This window comes from Gracilinanus agilis, chromosome 2 (genome assembly GCF_016433145.1).
Source record: "Gracilinanus agilis isolate LMUSP501 chromosome 2, AgileGrace, whole genome shotgun sequence".
Classification (NCBI taxonomy): domain Eukaryota; kingdom Metazoa; phylum Chordata; class Mammalia; order Didelphimorphia; family Didelphidae; genus Gracilinanus; species Gracilinanus agilis.
The window spans coordinates 228,419,475-228,429,495 of record NC_058131.1 but is presented as its reverse complement, the minus strand read 5'-3'; the positions used below and the strand labels follow the sequence as shown (position 1 = coordinate 228,429,495).

The following is a 10,021-nucleotide window of genomic DNA, read 5'->3' as shown; positions in this document are numbered from 1 at the left end:
TTAAAAGTTGCAAAGTACTTTACACACATTATCTTATCTGAACAATCACAGCAATCTCCTGACTTGGGTATTATTGTCCCCATTTTATGAAAGAAAGAACTGAGGCTTAAGAAGCTGCAGCAGTTTACTTAGGATTACACAGCCATGAAGTGTAAGAAGTGGGATTTGCATCTAGTACTCATCCTTGAAGAACTTTTGTTTTAGAAGAAACAGACCTCATATCAGTTCTGCCTCTGACACTCACTAGCTGTGTGAAGAGGCAAGTCCCTCGCTTCTGAGTCTCAGTTCCCTCATCCATGAGATGGAAATAACAATATCTCTAACATCAACATCATGAGGTTGTTTTTGAGGGTCCAAAGAAAGAACAAATATATAGGTAAAGTATGTGGCAAAATTAAAATACTATATATAAAGTCAGCTATCAGAGAAGTCTCTCTAAGCCTCAGTTTCCCTTATCTTTAAAATGAGTATAGCAATGCCTGTATTACTTATCTTGAATAGTTCTAAGGAAATCACTTTGTAAACTTCAGAGCAATATATAAATATGAGTTATTATGTATTGATTGAGGTGTGTTTATATTTAACAAGTTGGGGCCAGTAGCTTCTTAAATAAAAACTGAAACGGTCAGTGATTTATTTCAGAGGAGAAAAAAAAGCACTTTCTTCATTTGTCAATGTAATGAACACAATAAATCGACACTAAATATCACTGTAATCCATTCACGGGTTTGAGGACAACAAAGTCCTTGGCTTCCATCCAGGGTTTTGTTAGTCCCTTGAAAACTCAAGCTCACCAAAACTGGTAAGTGAAGCACAGCCAAATGGAGGAGGGCACAATCTGAGGCTACACTCAGAGTCTAAGGTGGAGCTAGGACTAGGCTTTCCATTATTAACACTTCCCTAGAAAGAGTGCCTAAAATAAAGCTCATTTCTGAAATCCCTTCTTGAAACAGGGTCCATGACATTCACTTAGTACTCTGAGTCACAATTTCCTCATCTGTAAAGTGGGGGGGAATCATGCACTGTGGTTTGTAGGTCAAATGAGATCAAATGTATTTGGGACAGAGTGAATTTATACACACACACACACACACACACACACACACACACACACAACCTCACACACCTATTAATCATAGAGAGCAAGTGGCAAATAGCAGATATAAACAGGCATTTATATGCTAATGAAATACAAAGACATTTTTATGCCTTGGCATCCCTTTTAGGAGTGAGAAGGAGTCCTCTACTCAAATTGGAAGGGGAGCTTCGATGGCTACAAAGACCAGCCATATCCCTGAAAACCTTTGAAAAATTAAGCCCTCAAGCTCTAGAGAGTCAAATATGAGTAGGATCATTTATAACCATAAAACAGCCTTGTATGTGGGAACTGTTCTTCTACACTGGGCTTCTTTTTAAGGTATACACTCTGACCTTTGAAATGGATGGCTAGCCTCAAGCAACGGGATACAGCTCAATCATCCCAGGAGGTAGAAACTAATAGTTCCAAAGAACCCAATAAGTCATAACCTAAATGAATAAATGCTTCTAGACTTGGCCTGACTCGTCTTCTCTCTCTACCCTCTTTCCAGGAGTTCTAACTCTGATCCTAGAAGTCTGTAAGTCACATAGTCAATAAATGCTCGCCAAGTAGTTACAAAGAAAGATTAAAAAATAAGTCTGGGGAAAAAAAGTGTGGGGATCAATGCAAAGAGGCTTATGGACAAGCTTATCTCATGATCTGAAAGCACCAGAATGGAAAATCCAAATGAAAAACCTCCACAGGAAATATGAGAGTCGATGGCAACTCTGATCAACGACAGAAGTAGAAGGATATTGGATTATTCCATCGAAAATCCCTTCTCCCCAAAGGACTCTGGACTTCTGTCCCTTCTGGTATTCCCATCTTAGATGTGGCTTCTATTCTTACTCAAAACTTCCTGATCCTTTAAGGCTTCCATTAAAAAGCTAAATGTAATCTTAGGCTGCATTAAAAGACAAGAGCTTCCAGGAATAGGAAGGTGATAGGTCCCTGCACTCTACCCTGGTCAGAATTCCATGTTCAATTTTGGGTCCATTTAGGAAGGGCTTTGACATGCTAGAGAACACCAGAAGGAGGGCATTTTGGATTCTGAAGAGATTCCTATCCATGTCATATGAGGATTGGGTGAAGGAACTAGGGATATTTTAGGTTGGAGGGAACTCCACTTGGGGAATATATGGTAGCCATCTTCAAGCATCTGAAGGGATGCCACGTGGAAGGGGGATGCTTCTTTTTCTTCTTGACCCAGAATGTTTTCAGAGGGAAGTATTTTCCAGTATAAGAGATAAGATTAGAAATAGGGGTAAGGCAAGGAAAGCTTCTTGAAAGAAATGATGTCAAAACTGGACCTTAAAGGGAGAAAAGGATTTTCACAGGTGGAAATGGGTAGGGAGTGCATTCTAGGGATGGAGTTTGCATAGAGGCAGTATAATACAGGAGAGACCAGAAAATAGTATAGTTTGGTAGAAAAACAATGTATAGTAAAAGGAGAATACTAAGGGGGAAAATGCTAGAATTAGACCTTGGAGGGCCTTAAATGCCAGGCTGAGAAATTTGTGTTTTATCTTACAGGCAGCTGGGAGTCAATAAAGGTTTTTGAGCAGAAGCAACAAATCAGATCTTTCCATTATAAAATTTGACTGTATGCATTTTTATGGGAAAAAACAGTTGACACCCACATTACATTCTCCATGCAATCATTTGATATTAATAGCAGCCCCACAAGGGGTATACTGGCATAATAGATAGGAAGTTGGTGTTGGAGTCAAGAAGGACTATCTCAGTAGTGATTCTTCCCATGACACACACTAGCTGAATGTCCCTAGTCAAGTCTCTTAACTTCTATGTCTTCAGTGAGAAGTCCTCACAGTACCACTGAAATCAGAGTTCCAGACAAAGATAAAAATAAACCAAAAACGGGGGCAGCTGGGTAGCTCAGTGGAGTGAGAGTCAGGCCTAGAGACAGGAGGTCCTAGGTTCAAACCCGGCCTCAGCCACTTCCCAGCTGTGTGACCCTGGGCAAGTCACTTGACCCCCATTGCCCACCCTTACCACTCTTCCACCTATGAGACAATACACCGAAGTACAAGGGTTTAAAAAAATAAGCCAAAACACTCTTAGTGGGAACAAAAGATGCTATCATTTCTATCATCTCCACTTTACAGATGAAAAAATCGAGGTACAGAATGGCTGCAATTTGCCTACAGCTGCACAATTATTTAATGGAAGAAAAAGACACCAAACTACTCAAGTTGAACTTGCACCATCCATAAGGGATTCTAGAGCACTCAGCACTGGACAGGAAAGAGGACTAGTCAGTAATACAATACAGGAGAAGTCAAGAGGTAGACAGGTAGGAGCCAATTAAGGCTTTTGAGCAAGAAAGCAACAAGTGTGAGCATCTGACAATAGTCTGTATGGATGCTGAAAGAGGTATCTGTGGGAGTCACACCATCCTTTACCACAAAGAATCAAAATTTCTTGAGGGGACCACCATTAAGTATGGCTTAGCAATGAACGTGAAGATCACAGCTGATATAAAGTGGGCCCAGCAAGAATTTCCAAACAAAGTATACCGAGCAATCCACAGATCAAAATCCTCTCCCTCTACTTCATAGGGGAAAGGGTCTATTTATTGTTTCCTGAATGAACTCAGTCAAACTGATCCATTCCCTTTTTTCTTAAGTCAAGTCAAGGCAATTAGCATTTATTCAGTGCTTATATGCACTAGGCTCTTTGCTACCTGTTGGGGATATGAATATAAGCCCCCCCAAAAAACAGTTCCTCCAGTCAAGGAGCTTATATTCTAGTGGGAAAACAAATAAAAAGGAGCTAAAATGGGGCAGAGGAGAGGGCAGGTATTCACAAGAGGGCAAGGTCTGGAGAGTCATAAACAGAGTTGAGGGAGGATAAAGGTTGGCAAGACTTCAGTCTTCCTCAAAATGGAAGTTTGAGGAGGAATTCATTCAATGGAGAAGGGAGTCACAGGGGTGGAAAGATCCCTCAGGGCAAGAAAACCTCAAGAGTGGAGGAAATTTCCAAGGTGAGAAGGCAGCTAAGGCATAAAGGAAAATCAGTGAGTCAGAAAACAAGAGAAGAGTCACAGATGTCACTGCCCATGTACCTTTGCTCATGCTCCATCTGTGGGCCCTTGAAGTCCTCTTTAAGGATGAAGACTAGAAGAGGCTACTTTTCCTCTTTGCTGGAAAGAAGACAGAGCCTCCATGTTTCTTTACTTGGTTTCTATCAAAAGAAGGTAAGCCCAGCTAGCTTCTGCAATGAGCTCATCGCTTTGGGGCCACTCTCTGGTTTCAGAGGAAACATTACTTTTTCAATCTAGGGACCTGGGAATTAGATTGTCATGTTCAACTCTCTATCTTTTTCATTATTCCCTGAAAGCGTAAACTCAATTTGGGCTTTAGTGAAAAATGAAGAGCATTAGACCAACCTTTTTAAAATTGCTTGGTCAGTACTTCCCGTTCGCCTGTGCTTCATGGAGCTGTCACCACTGGGTAATTATAACATTAAACATGTACCTGATCGGCAAGCTGCTTTTAATTGAAATCCTCTTTTGGTTTCCTAGCACTTCAGGGTTCTTCCAACTATTTGTTAATATCCTTAGGTAGTCGGCAAAATTTCAGGCCCTAAAGGTACTAAATCAAGGTTTTAGATGCTTGAATTCAATGTACACACCCCTGGGATGTGGGGAACACTTGACCTTGATGGAATGGTTTCTGAACATCAGACTTGCCCCTAGACCTAGCCCAGGGATACTCTGAAACTGTGACCAGGTCAGCATTATCTTGTTGGATTTTTCTAACTTTTTTTGTGACTAGGTATCACAGAGAGGAAAGATTATTGGATTTGGAATTAAAGGATACGGATTTAAATTCCAAGACTACTACTTACTACCTGGATGACCTCTGGTAAGTCATTTTATCCCTGCAGATTTCATTTTCCTCATTATTAAATTAAAAGGTAGTACTGTTTTTGTTTTGTTTTGTTTTAATCTCTAAAGTCCCTCCAAGCTCTAAGTCCTGTTACTTCAAAGAGGAAATCAGGCATTTACCACTTGGAGAAGAGGTGTTGAAAGGATTTGGTGAATAGTGTAATGTAATGTCAGAGAAGGAATATGGTGTAATGGATAAAACTTTAGAGTCAGGGAGTTCTAGGTTTAAGTCTTTCCTGACACATGCTGGCTATTAATTTATATTTCAGGCAACTTTCTAATACTACAATTTGCTTGGAAGTGGTCAACTCATTCCAATTTCCTGGTCCACTCTCTTTTGCCCACTGGTGATGGGCTAAATCACTTTACCCCTTACCATCACCCTTCCAAATGGACATAGTGCTTACATTACTTGAATAAGAAAGGAAGTTTCTAACTATACTTCCTACATAATGGAAGACCTTACCATCAGCCCTGATGCTGATTTCTCCAGGCTCTTGGGTCTTGTAATTTGTCTGGCAGTGAGACCTTCCTATACATCTTATCTCTATTTTTATTTAGATCTCCAGCAGTTAGAATGATATTTAGCATATAGTAAGTGTGTAATAAAGGGGTTTTGGGGGCATTCATCTGGATTGATAGAGGGAATTTTTCACCAAAACTTCCCTATACTAATAAAAGCACAAACTCAATTAAAAAAAAAATATGGGCAATGCCTACTTGTCTGAGTAGATGCTGAAGAGAAGATCAAAGGACACAGACTTATAGACCCTTGAAGGCAATCTAATTCTACCCTTTCCCCAGTGTAAGAATCCCTTCTACAACAATCCTGACAGTTTCTGCCCAAACACTTCCTTTGACAAAGAGCTCACCACTTCATAAGCCAGCTCATTTTGTTCTTGTTCAGTTTTGATCGCTCAAAAATTCTTTCTATGAAGACAAAAATCTGCCTATTTTTATCTTCTATCTCTTGGATCTAGGTCTGCCTCTTGGAACCAAACAAAATGAGATTGCCCCCCCTTCTACATTATAGCTCTTAATATATCAATCAATGAATCAATAAACATTCATTAAACACCTACTCTGTGCTAAGCAGGGCTACTACATACAGCAAGAGATAGAGCATCAGGTCTGGAGTCAGGAAGACTCATCCCTAGTTCAGGCATTTTCTAGCTGGGTCACTAGGCAAGTCATTTAATCCTGTTTGCCTCAGTTTCCTCATCTATAAAAAGAGCTGGAGAAGGAAATGTCAGACCACTCCAGAATCTTTACCAAGAAAATCCCAAATGGGATCACAAAGAGCCAGACTCAACTGAATGGCAGCAATTGCCAAGCATTGTACTAAGCATAAGATCCCTTCTGGGGCTCCCATTCCTGAGCATTAGTTTGCTACGAATTAATTATTGTTTCTCCACATGTGTCCAATGGCCACCATATAGGAAAACCAATTGCCTTCTCTAAAATGTAAGTGCCTTGAGAGCAGGGACCACTTTGTGGTGGTTTTTTTTTTAATTTTTAGATTTCTAGTGCTTAGTACAGTGCATAGCATTCAGTAGGTACTTAATAAATACTTGATGTGAATCAGTTTTCATATTTCTCCCCATGATATACTCTATTTCCAACCAAATTTTCCTACTAGCTGTTTTCAGAACCTGACATTCTATCCTCAGTCTCCATGACTTCAAGGCCATCTTCATGGTCTTTGTTATCACCTCTAGTTTCCTTAAGGCTCAGCTCCCATGCCACCTCTTCATTCATTACGTTTTACTGATTTCTGTATGTCTTTCAGCTCCCAAGTAGAATGTTAGGTAATTAAAAGTTAAACGATTTTATTTGGGGGGAGCTATAGAAGAGACAAAATTGTTTTATTTTTTTGTTCCATACCTAGTATCATGCCTTATACCAAGTAAGTATTTAAAATGTTTTTTGACTTGAATTTCCAGAATCTTCTGAAGTATGATCTTTTAAAAAATTTTTTACATGTCAATACAATTTTTGATAATCATTTAAAAAATATTCCACAATCCATGTTTTTTCTCTCTCATCCCTCCTTCATTCCCAAAATGGCAGGTAATATGATATAGGTTGTACATGTGTTATACAATACATATTTCCATGTTCATCATGTAAAACAAAACACATGTTACTTTCATTGGTCAACATTCATCAGTTGAAAAATTCATAGAGGAAATAAAGTGAAGAATGGGATTCTTTAAACTGCATTCATACTTTATCAGTTCCTTCTACACAGTTAGCTTTTATCATCATGAGTCTCTTGGGGTTGTCCTGGATCCCTCCATTGTTGATAACAGTTGTCATTCATAGTTGATCACCATACATTATGGTTGTTAACTATATTTAACATCCTTCTAATTCTGCTCACTTCACTTAATTTATTTTATTTTAGTAACAAATTTCCACATAAGTTTTCCAAAGTTATATGATCCATATTTTCTTCTTCCCTTTTTCCCTCCCCCCTCCCAGGTGCTCACTTCTCTTTGCATCACTTCATATAAGCCTTTCCAAGATATTTCGTGTGTGTGTGTGTGTGTGTGTGTGTGTGTGTGTGTGTGTCTGAGAGAGAGAGAGAGAAATCATCTTGTTTGTGGAATATGACCTTTTAAGTTCCTAGATAAATAATAAATAGTTCATTGCAGGGATGTACTTATTACTCAGGAGAACCAACTGGTCAATGATGGCATACAATAAGCAGATGGTTAGCCTGGAGAGCTTGTGGGCATAGTGGCAGAGCAGATGGTCAGGTCCAGTGCTCCTTCAAATTAGAGAAATGACTAGAGTTGCTAACTCTCTACTTAATTCAAGTAGTTTGAGCCCCATATCTCTCTGGCAAGGAATCAATGGAGGTATGGTAGAAGGGGCAGGTCCGTCTCCTTTGGGAAGGGGAGAGTGGGTTAGAAGATTGTGATGGACAACTTCTAGTATTTAAGAGTTGCTTAGTACCCTGAGAGGTTATGTGGTCTGCTAGTGTCACATAGTAACTTTATATCAGAGGCAGGACTTGATCCCAGGTTCATGCCTCCAGTAGGACCTTCCAACAAACCTAAGGTCATTATACAACTTTATTGGACAAATTTAGATGATTCCTGGGCTAGAGATGAAACCTCAGAAAACCCAGGTCTCTCTTGACACTTCCTAACAAAACAGGCCTCTTTAAGAATGGGATAAACTACCATGGTATGCAGAAATCCAGAGCTGCTCCTTTGAAAGGAGTCCCTTACTAATATGTCTTCATCACTGCAATTTATGCCTCTCGGGACAAATCCCATTGTTGTCTCTGACCTCCGTCTGGTTCCTGCTAACCTAATCTATCTCTTTATAATAAGTTGTGACTAGAGACCACAGGCCTGCCTCTCCTATAACACACAACCAGTTGGTTCCTAGTTCTCAACCTCTTCTTGGGCTTGCCTGTACCAGAATAGAAGTGCTGACTACCTTCACAAATCTGCTTACACCTGATCTATCTCTGTTCCAGTCCTCCACTCTGGTTATCTGACCTTGGCTCTTGCTCATCTGGACAGGTATTCTGATCCAGATTTTTTTGGTCTAGTTTCCTGTATGCTTGTAATAGGCATAGAAGTAGGGAAGAGGAGATGAAAGCCCATCATTCGAAGCTGAGAGTCCAAGGGGCAGGATCTGAGGGCAAATGGGAAGAGAAGGAGGAGAAGGTCCATAACCAGGTGGCATGGCTTGGAAATTGTACTTAGCAGACTGACTGGCACATGGTGAGTACTTAATAAATGTTTGTTTATTGACAAAACTCCTAACAGCTCTTGGAATTCTGGCAGCCCTTGGAATCCTTTCCCTGCTTCTACTCACTCAATAGAGTGTTAACCCCATGGGTAAGGCACTACTCTCAGTTCCCTGGATAAAAGAGCTAGTTAAAACCCTGGCTACCATCCAGGTCTCTTTCTCCCACTATTTTTTATTTTTATTTCTCCTCACCAAATGTTCAGGGAAATAACAGTTACCATATGTCCCAGCCACAGGGAAAGAATTGCCCCAACCCCAGGCTGAAACAGGGTCTCATGCAGAATCTGACAGTGACTAATCAGTACTTGACCAAGAGGAACAGGACCCTGCAGAGAAAACTGGCAGCACTAGCTGAAATTTCCAAGTAACTGGTAAGGAAAGCATAGCAGTGACTCAAGGAAAAGAAAGCAGAAACGGTTACTTCCAAACTGGACCTCTGACATAGAATAGGACTTACAAGAGTTACCATCTGGAAACCAAAGAACTCCCTCTTTATCATCACAAAGCCAGATGTCTGCAGGAGCCCAGCCTCAGATCTCTACATGGTATCTGAGGAAGAGAAACCCTAGGATCCCTCTGTTAGCTGCCACTGAGAAATTTCAAGTTTGGAAGGAAGAAATCCTAAATACAAGAGAAAATATACAAACTCCCATTGTTCAAGAAGAAAGTGAAAAGGAAGACCTTAATGAAACAAGCACAGAAGTCAAGGACGTAGAACTGGTCACAGCCCAAGCAAATATGATCCGAATACCGTATTTCTTAAGCCTTGAAGAACAACAGTAATGGTATTGTAAATCCTGTTATAGAAACAGTGATGTAACTATCTGGAAATGAGGATTTTTTTACCCAGTATTTCAGGAACTAAAGGCAACCTGATTTGAAATCCGTACTGTTTCTCTCAATTAATAGAATTATGGCTTTCTTGTTAGATGAAACGGGGAAAAAAGATTTTTTTTAAAATCCCTGGCCATCCCTGTATCTCCAAAATGAGATAGTCAGACCCACTTTTGCTCAAACAGTTTTCCATTTGTCCTTTTGTCCTTGAGACATGTTAATAGCTCTGTCTCTTACAAATTCAGGATGAGGCACATTCTTCACCCCCCCCCCCACTTCAGAATCCCTAACAGATCTTGAGCTTCCTGGGTCATTCTTAAGTGCTTTGGACCACCTCAGATATAATGACATCTTAACCACCCTGCTTCTGGCTGGCATTCTTCTCTTGGGTGTCACCTATAGTTTTTTCTTCTGGATTTCAGCCCTGA

The 10,021-nt window shown here is 40.2% G+C and overlaps 1 pseudogene; it reads left to right on the top strand.

Annotated features, from left to right (window-relative positions):
• The first annotated feature begins 3,456 nt into the window (after window positions 1-3,456).
• Window positions 3,457-9,579, top strand: LOC123233509 (annotated as a pseudogene).
• Window positions 9,580-10,021: the final 442 nt, after the last annotated feature.